At 41.9% G+C, this 9,785-nt stretch overlaps 1 long non-coding RNA gene across 1 annotated transcript; it reads left to right on the forward strand.

Annotated features, from left to right (window-relative positions):
- Positions 1-208: 208 nt before the first annotated feature.
- On the forward strand, positions 209-4,223 carry LOC138955513 (uncharacterized). Its single transcript, XR_011452259.1, has 2 exons — positions 209-1,280; positions 2,574-4,223. It is a non-coding gene; the product is annotated as an uncharacterized lncRNA (long non-coding RNA).
- Positions 4,224-9,785: the final 5,562 nt, after the last annotated feature.

A 9,785-nucleotide genomic window follows, 5' to 3' on the forward strand; every position in this document is an offset into this window, starting at 1 on the left:
TACAGGGCGGACAGGCTTGCAAGCAATATGAATTGCTTACAACCGAAATACCTACATGCCGAAATAACTGAAATAAAAAAATAAACAAATAGACGTGTGACAAGGTGCACTTTTGTCACGATTGCGTCACCAGTACCCCCCCCCCCCCCCCCACTCTCCTTCTCTTCAGCTTCCCCCCCCTTTTGCTCTTCATTCACCCATCTTTTCCTCCCCGCCCAATGTGTGCTCCAGACTATGCAGTAGGGCTGATTAACAGCTTCAGGCAAGACAGTAGGCCTACTCGGCTGTACCCGCCTTATGCTAGCGCCCTGTGTTTGACTGACCTACTTAGCTGAATCAGCCTCCTGCGTATGAATATGCTACTAAAAATGTTTTATTTGTTTGTCCATCTATTTTGTACTTCTACAATTTTAGTGCATTGTTATTCTTTAGTTATGTTTTTATTTGTATTCTAAATGGTCACTGTTGTTGGGAGAAGGTTAGTTCTCCAAGGGACCATTTCTGGGACTGTTCACAGTAATTATTTTTTGCTCGTAAATGACCGTTTTGTATTTGTTCGCTTTGGTTGAAATGTAACCCAGCTTTGTTTTATTCATGGGGACCATGAATTGTAGCGGGGGAGATTGTAACAGGATGAGATTATGTGTCTGTCTGTCTGTCTGTCTGTCTGTCTGTCTGTCTGTCTGTCTCTCTCTCTCTCTCTCTCTCTCTCTCTCTCTCTCTCTCTCTCTCTCTCTCTCTCTCTCTCTCTCTCTCTCTCTCTCCCTCTCTCTTTGTCTCTAATTCTTGTACTGGGTTTCGCATCCTTTTTCTCACGCACGGTGCTTATCGCTGTCAACGCTAGTTAGTTCTGGCACGTGAGATGTCGCAGATGCCGGGGTGCTTCCCGTGCAGAGGTCGTTGGTTTCTTTGGCATCATTATTTGTAGAATCAGCAAAAAGGCCAAATTCTCATGAATATGCATGGCGTATTGATAATGATTATTGTATTGTTTAAATTCACATTGTTCATAAGGGTTGAAGAGAATAATAGGCTGCATAAGTTATGTAACGTTTTGATACATATATTTTTATAGTTTGTTTTTGAAGAGAAATTGGGAATTCTTTGTGGAATGAAGGGACTATGTTTTAGGCGTATTAACTGGATAGGTAATTTGCTCCTGATTATCCTCGTTTGTGGCGCGAATATCTTTCTTTGTTTTCCTGACTCCGAAACCATAAGACGTTTTTTCTAACTCTGTTCCCAGAGGTGAATTTGTAACTTGTGTCCTGCACAAGAAGGTACGTTTACTTTTTATTTGAGATTGTATAGATGTTTTGTTGTTAGTTTAAAAGTATGTATTCTGGATGCATTCTTAGTTTTATAATTGCGAAATATTGAATTTTGTGTTGAAAGAATTAGTGAGTCTCTTTATTAAACGTAATCAGGACTAGTTTGATTGTGTAAAGATATTGTTTAGAATTGTTTTATTATGAAAAGTGGTCTGATAGGTTACGGATAGCTATTTTATTGCTTGTGATTGTTAGATAAAAAAAACGTGTGTCGAATTATATGATAGCGAGTTGTATGAATTGTATGGAAGTTACACTAAGGTCCAAATCAGTTGCATTAGATGAGTTTTCCCTATTACGAATACAATTCTGTTTTTAATGAATAAGTGAGAACAGCGCCCACGGCGTGGCCCTATTTTCCCTTTTCCCCTTTCCCTTCCCCTGTGTCTGCTAGGGTCGGGCAGTAAACGCACAGCGCGCGTGCGCCAGAGTCTTGACAGGTACCTCGGAATGTACCGCGCTGTAGCTGATTAATTGTTCAAGAGTATCCCCCCTGTTTCTAATTGGTGACAGAAATTGCTGTGTTATTAATTCTGGAACATTGTCAGAACTTTGTCTGAGTGGCTTGTAAAACTCTATTTCTTGTGCTTCAGTCAGAATCATGTTTACAGCATTGGTTTGATTGTTCTTGTCAAATTATGTTTCATTGCTTTATGGAAAGTTGCTGAGAACTGAGAGAATCTCTAACCAGAAATGCATTCTAGGATTTATTTGCCTCTAGTCAGGTTCACTAGTTTTCGTGATTGCTGTGTTTCCCCTCTCTCTCCATTTTCCTACCTCCCCAGCCAGCTTTGGCGCGGAAACGTAGCGTGGGTTGTGACGTCAAGGTCATATGCTAATAAGGTTTCCCTGACGCGGTAGGCTATTTTAGCGCACCGGAAGTATTTCCCCCAGGATTTCCCCAGCCAACTTCCGTTGTAAACAGTAGTGAAACAGCAATCACACATTTTGGACAAAGTTTGTTAGGACTTTATAACTTTATTATTTTATCAGAAAAGACCCTGCAACAACTTATTCTAGTTTCCTACATTACTTTTTTGTAAATAATCAAGGATTTCCTATAATTTTCTCTCAGTTTTCAGTTCAAGTCTGACTTAGAAAATATCTTGCAGATTGTGTTTTGTAAGGATTTTTATTGAAGAGCTATTGGGTTATTGTAATATTGCTCTTCTATTTTATAATGTTGCACATTGTATTCTAGTATAATGGGAAATTATATTGAGAATATTTGGGATTTCACAGATTCCATACCCATGATTGTCCGAGCTGACCGAATGTGAGGGTGCAGTAATGCACAGATAGCGGCAGCGTAGGAGGTTTGTGCATTTTCCCATGTCGTGTAACATACTTTGTCATGTTTTACTATGCTTTTATTATGATTTTATGCCATTTTGATTGTCTGGATTGTGCCTACCATCCCCCTCAGAAGCCTATGACTTGGTTAATTAATGAGACTTGCAGTTGGCCCATGAAGTGTTGTTGTGGTCATAATGGGATGTTCCAGGGTTGGGACCAGAGGTTTATGAGAAGGTTATGTTTCCATGTAGTTGAGATAGTCCTGTACTATGACTATTTGGGAAAGATAGTTCTGGCAATCTTTTGCTGTGGTTTTAGTGTCCATCACTACCAGTGAATAGATTATTGTACGTCAGAATGTACGCCTTGGTGGAGTAATGTATTGTAGATACAGGTACCTGTGCTTGGTCGTCTAATGCTGGATTAGTTGGTTTTGTCATTCGATGGATGTTCTTGTACAATAATAGACATGATAGGATTTGGATTCATGGACTATTGGTTGCTAATTTGTAGATGTTGTTCTCCATGAATACTCTACCAGTTGGATTAAGTTGTCAGGGATAATCTAAGAATTATGCTGTTTTCTAAAGGCAAACTAGTGACCCATTCACTGTTGTCAGTTGGAATGTTAGCGCCATCACCCCAGTTTCTAGTTTCAGTAACATAAGATTACCATCTCACTTTGGCATTCCCCTCACCCTTTGTATTTTACGGCACAATTCAGACTGTCAATGTCTTAAATTGCCTTGAATATTATTTTATTTGATAGTGGCAATTATGTTCAATCTTCTAACCTAGATGTGCTAAATGTAACCAATGTAATCAATATTATTCACTTTGATATTTTAATTTAGTTATTCTGGTGGCAAATTACATGAATTATTGTTGTCTACTGACGTGGCAAAGGGCATAACCATTATCTTCTTGACAAATTTTACTTTTCTTTGATGATGTTTTACTATGTTAACTATTAGTCATAATTTCATAATGATGTTGTATTGGCATTACTACGCAATTGGTGTTCTATGTTAGTCTCTGTCATTCCTTGTCTGTTTCGTTATGTCTGATCTTATTTCTTTGCTATGCTGTTTGAGTGAAACTCCTCTCGCATTCCCAAGTTCCCTTGGTTGATTCCTTGGAAATAAACTTAGTCTTGGTGTGACTGCGCTCTTTAAGATTTTCTTGTCCTTCAGCTGTCTTGTAACATGTCGTTGAGTGTGACGAATGTTTGGGCGCTGAAGTGTTCCTGAGCCAGAGGTAGGCTGTTGAGAATGTGATGGTCAAGTACATGTCTCGCTCCTCTGTCAGTCATTGCCATTAATTGAACTGATTTCTTGTTTGACTACATGGAATGAATGTTTGACTTTATAGTGTCTTCATGCCTTGCCACTGCCACGTCATAGCCAATGCCACTTTAGTTTTGCCACTTATTATTCTGAATTATTGATGTTCTTGTGTTGTATTTTTACTTTGACTTTTGATGTATTTTGACACCATGACTAATGATTTGTTTTTGTCTCTTTTGTCTTTTATTAGCTTGCCATCGTGCTTTTGTCGACTATGTTAGTAGCAGGAATAAAACACTGTGAACACTGATTCCTATTGTTGAGTGAAGAATCGATTCCCTACCTATCCCTACTCTCCAACCACCTCTACCCTTTCCTACCACACCCCATACTACCAACCCACCACCCCGTTACAGACGAATAGGGAAATGATACATAAATAAGTTCATAAATGAATGAGTTAATAAATGCGTTATGGTGAAATTTAGATAACAAATTAGGAACTTTAACATGAATTTCAAATTAACTAACCAAATAACAAAATCAATAGGTAAAGTGTTGTATGGGGACATGTAACAAAATGAGGAACTTGAAAACCACCATGTAGGTGTCCGACATTTACTGGTGTCTTGTTTGCAATGATTTCAATTTGGTTCCAACATTTTGTTGTCGTCGTCGTCGCTCTTGCTGTCTTTGTTGTAGTTGTTGTTATTTGGGGGTTAAACGGGAAAAGGGGCAGAAATATGTAATTGGACTATTGAACGATCGTTTTCACACTTCAAGTACAACGCGGGGTAAAAGTACTTAATGGAAATCCTTGAGCTATGAGTTTAATAGATAATCGTTATTTTGAGCAATTTCCATGTCTGAACATCCCACGGATATCCGCGTTCCACCCATCATTTCCTTTTACACGACAAAGTCGTGTCGTAACAATTCCCTTCCTCCCTCCCCCTACCCCTCCCTATACACTTGATAGTCCTCAACTTCGACCTACGGCGATAGGGGGATAATTGAGACAGCACTCTAAGTAGCTTTCCAGGTTACTGAAAGACTTTGATTTTGATCACAAGTTTTGGAAACTGTGAGCCCTTTTATCCTCAGGGAGACAGACTGTGTACAACGTGGGATTTAGAGCGGGTCAAAGTTGAATCAAACTTGCCACATTCATTTCTTGCCTCATGATTAGCATATGCATCGTTCACTGCTTACTGTTGTTGTTGTTGTTTAGAAATCAGTGCGCGCGCGCGCAAGTTTGTATGTGTGTGTTCGTGCGTGAGTGCGTGAGTGTGAGTGTGTGTGTGTGTGTGTGGTGTCGGTGTGTGTGTGTGTGGTGTCAGTGTGTGTGTGGTGTGCCAGTGTGTTTGTTTGAGTTCGTGTGTGTGTGTGTTTGTGTATAATAATAATAATAATAATAATAAGAACATTTATATAGCGCTAAATCAAAAACTTTCGTTAAAAAGGCTTGCTCTAAGCGCTTGACATCTAAACTAAAACGTCATGCACACTCTTTACAATGATGTACAAGAACTTCATGTCACACTCTTTCATTCAGTATAGCACCATTCACACAGTTGTTATTCTGTACAAGACAATAAGTTAGTCTAACATTTAGAATGTTCATAAGATGAAAACAAGAAAAAACCAGACTGATTAAAACAACTGCTTAGTGCTAACAAAGCATGAATCTTAATGATAACGTAATACATGTTTCACTGTTAAGACCATAAAAAAAAAACCTATGTGCTAAAATAACTTCAAACTTTTAAGAACTTCTTATAAGATACACAGCACATCTAGATAAACACCAGAATGATAAAACAAAAGGCAACTCGTTAAAACTATTAAATGCATCAATGTCTAAAACACGAAAGACTCAAATATAAGATACACAATTCTCTAGAATTGTTTATTAAAAAAAAACTGAAACCGACCTGCTCAAAGTAAACCATACCCACCCCCTCCCTACCCACCCCCAACCCTCCTCCTACACTAAATACTAATTATTTCTACTCTTAACTTTCCAACTACACGTTATCCATAAACTATGCACAGGAACATGTGTGTCAGCATTATGTGGCACCGACATGACTTGTGCATATCTAGCTTACAGCTAAGGGTTAAAGTTAAAGGACTACTGCAGTGAAAAATTATATTTATAATAATTTAAAACAAAGACAAAATAACAAGCTGAATAGAGATGGAACCGTTACAGAACAGGATGGCAAAATGTTGCGACTTTAGGAGTTGTGTTTCTGGAAGAGGTGAGTTTTGAGTGCTCGCTTGAATGACTGTACTGACTGAGAGTGGCGAATGTGAGAGGGGAGAGAGTTCCATTGAGTAGATGCGCAAAATGCAAAAGTGCGTTGTCCATATGCTTTTGATTTTGTGTGTGGGATGACTAGGGTGCGGCTATCAGAAGAGGAGCGGAGTTGTCTAGCAGGAGTGTATACAGTGAGAAGTTCAGAGAAATAAGCAGGAGACGAGGCAGAGAAGAAGTGAAAGCAGAGAGTGGACAGTTTGTATTCAATGCGGGCTTGGATGGGTAACCAGTGGAGTGTGCGGCGAAGTGGTGTGACATGATCTTTTTTTCGTGCTTTGAGGATCAGGCGTGCTGCAGAATTTTGAACTTTCTGTAGTTTGTGCAGGAGGTAGAGTGGACAGCCAGAGAGAAGAGAGTTACAGTAGTCAAGTTTAGAAAGAACAAGAGAGCAGACTAGAGTGTTTGTAGTTTGAACGGACAGAGTATGGCGGATGGTTGCGATCTTGCGGAGTTCAAAGTATGCGGACCTACAGATGTTGGAGATGTGCTTGTTGAGTGTCATGTCTGAGGAGATGGTGAAGCCGAGGTTTCTAGCTGAAGAAGAGAAAGAGATGTCGGTATTGCCTACTTGGACAGACGAAGGTTGAGAATTTGGGAACTTAGTGGACTTTTTCATGCACAGAAGTGCCTCTGTCTTATCATCATTTAGTTTTAACTTATTTTCTACCATCCATGACTTAACATCTAAGATACAGGTCTGAATGGTCTGGATGGCGGCATGTGTCTCAGCGGGGGAACTAGGCTTATACAACTGGGTATCATCAGCAAAAGACTGGTTTGAAACGGAATGATTTTGAATGAGGGCAGACAAGGGTTTGGTGTACATAATGAAGAGGACGGGGCCAAGTACAGAGCCTTGAGGGACACCGAAAACAAGGGGGGCTGGGGCTGATCTCTGGCCATCGACAAGCACAGCCTGAGTTCTATCCGTAAGGTAGGACTCAAACCATGCCAGCGCTGGACCAGAGATGCCATACAAGGTCTGGAGCCTGCTCAGCAGTGTGACATGATCTATTGTGTCAAACGCTGCCGAGAGGTCCAGTAGGGTGAGCACAGACACATCACCACCATCCAGAGCAGACAGAATGTCGTTGGTCACCTTGAGCAGGGCAGTCTCAGTACAGTGAGAAGGACGGTATGCTGACTGAGAATGCGAGATCAGATCATGAGTGTTCAAATACACTAACAGCTGCTTTAAAACTACTTTCTCAATGATCTTTGACAAAAATGAAAGGTTAGAAACAGGGCGGTAGTTCTTTAAGACATTTACATCGAGATTGGATTTCTTAAGGAGCGGTTTCACAAGTGCAGTTTTGAACAATGATGGAAAAACACCAGACAACAGGCTATCATTAACAATCTGGGTGAGAACAGGCAACAGAAGATCAAGGTTTTCAACAAGTAATGGTGTGGGCAATGCATCAAGTGGACAAGTTGTAGGTTTGGATTTCAAAATAATCTCTCTAAGGTCCTTCTCACTGACTTTCTGGAATGCTAAAAACGTACAGGCAGGGGAAGCATCAACATGAGTGGGTGCAGCAGAATTAACAGCTAGCGTGTCAAGTTCTGATCTAATATCAGCTACTTTCTGGATGAAAAAATCACTAAAAACATCAGGCAGCTCACTAACAGGAAATACAGTGGGGAGTGGGGACACCTTAGTGCGGCCAGTCAAGCGGTTGCAAATATCAAACAGTTTCTTGCTAGAAGAACAAGTGGCAATCTGAGTCTGCAGAAAAAGTGTCTTAGCGGAGTGTACGATCTTGGTTACAACGTTCTTGGTGTAGTTAAAAATCTGCTTATGTACAGTGAGACCCGTCTGAAGGCACTTGCGCTCAGCACGCCTACGCTCACACTTTGCATCACGCAGTTCCTCACTAATAGCAGGGTACCACGGTGCTGACTTGGACGGACGGACACGGCGACGCAAACTGGGAGCATGGACATCTAGAGCGGCACGGAGTACAACTTCAAGCTGATCAGCTGTAAGAGAAGGGGACAGCGCAGTCTGCAGCTCTTCCCTGAAACTATCTCTATCCATGGTACGCAGACAACGGACAGAAGTGAAAACAGGGGGTGGGGTGGGGGGCCTAGTCATCAGATCGAACAAAACACAAAAATGATCTGAAGATAAAACATGAGAAACAGTTACAGACTGAACAATATGGTCATCAGGCCTATGCATAACCCAGTCAAGGATGTGGTTCTTCTTGTGTGTTGGTTGACTGACAGACTGTGTGTACTGAAAAACATCTAACAAGTCTAACATCTTGACAGTGGACGGGTGGTTACAGTCATCAAAATGAACATTGATATCACCAATCAAAACAGGGGTTCCAGACAACGTGTTGCAGTGATCAAGCAGATTATGAAAATCTGAGAAAAACATAGTGTCAGTGAGTTTGTTCTTTGCGTTGGGGGGTGGTCTGTAGATGCAGAATAACTGAACGGGTTTTTGATGAAGCGCCAATGTCACCTGTACACACTCAAACGAGGTGTGTTTAAACGGCAGCACAGTGTTAAAAGAGACATGTTTAGCTAGAGTGTTCTTGATGATGACGGCTATTCCTCCACCGCGGCCGGTGGTGCGGGGATATGATCGCAGAGAGTAGTTCGGTGGTGTTAAATCGGCACAGACACTTTCATCGCCGTTTTCCTTCAACCAAGTCTCGGTAAGAACTAAAATGTCTATGTCGTTATCTGTGATGTAGTCTACAATGTCTGTGCGTTTGCATGCTTGTTGTGTTGATGAGACTGATTGAGCGTTGAAGAGTGCGATGTGGAGAGGTGTGGAGGAGGAGGTGGGGGGTGTGGCCTGTGTTCGTGGCTTACGATCTGGTACGTCTGGAAGCACTGCCCCACTCCTCAGTCGCGGTCTGCGGCGATGCCCCCTGTGTGCCTTCTTTGGGCGGTTGCGTAGGCACGGCAGCTGGCGGCAGTGGATACCGTTGTCATTAAGGCGACAACACAGCGATGACCCATCGCTAGCGGCACAGCTGGAAGCAGAAGACATCGACGATGGCAGCGACAGAGGACCAGGTAATCCATGTGCGAAGGGCACCGTAGAGCAAGGTAATCCAAGAGTGGAGGCCAGAGGATGATCAGCGGAGGTCAGAGGTAATCCAAGAGAGGGAGAGGGGGTCACAGGAGGACTGCCTGTATTTAAGTCCAATTTCAGCAGCTGTTCTCTTGTGTAGCACCGACGCACAGAACAACTGGATGGCACACCTGGCACACGTAGGCCTACGCCACTGTTGACGTAAAGCGCACTGTCATTACAACTGCTGGCTAACTGGCCAAGCAGGTCGCTGAACAGGCCTACGGAACACTGCACTGTGATGGCTGACAGCCAAACGACAAAGATGAAGAAAGCTCGGGGATCCATGGACAGATTTCGTAGAAAAAGATACCACTGTGTAGACGGTTCCATCAGAAAGCTTCTGGTACTAAAATCAGTCGATACAAACTTTCATAAAACAGTCAAACAGGTAAAAGTAGCGAGAGGTCGCGTCAGGGTGTCACTCCCGCTCACGAACACAACTCACTGTA

This window comes from Littorina saxatilis, unplaced genomic scaffold (genome assembly GCF_037325665.1).
Source record: "Littorina saxatilis isolate snail1 unplaced genomic scaffold, US_GU_Lsax_2.0 scaffold_365, whole genome shotgun sequence".
NCBI lineage: Eukaryota > Metazoa > Mollusca > Gastropoda > Littorinimorpha > Littorinidae > Littorina > Littorina saxatilis.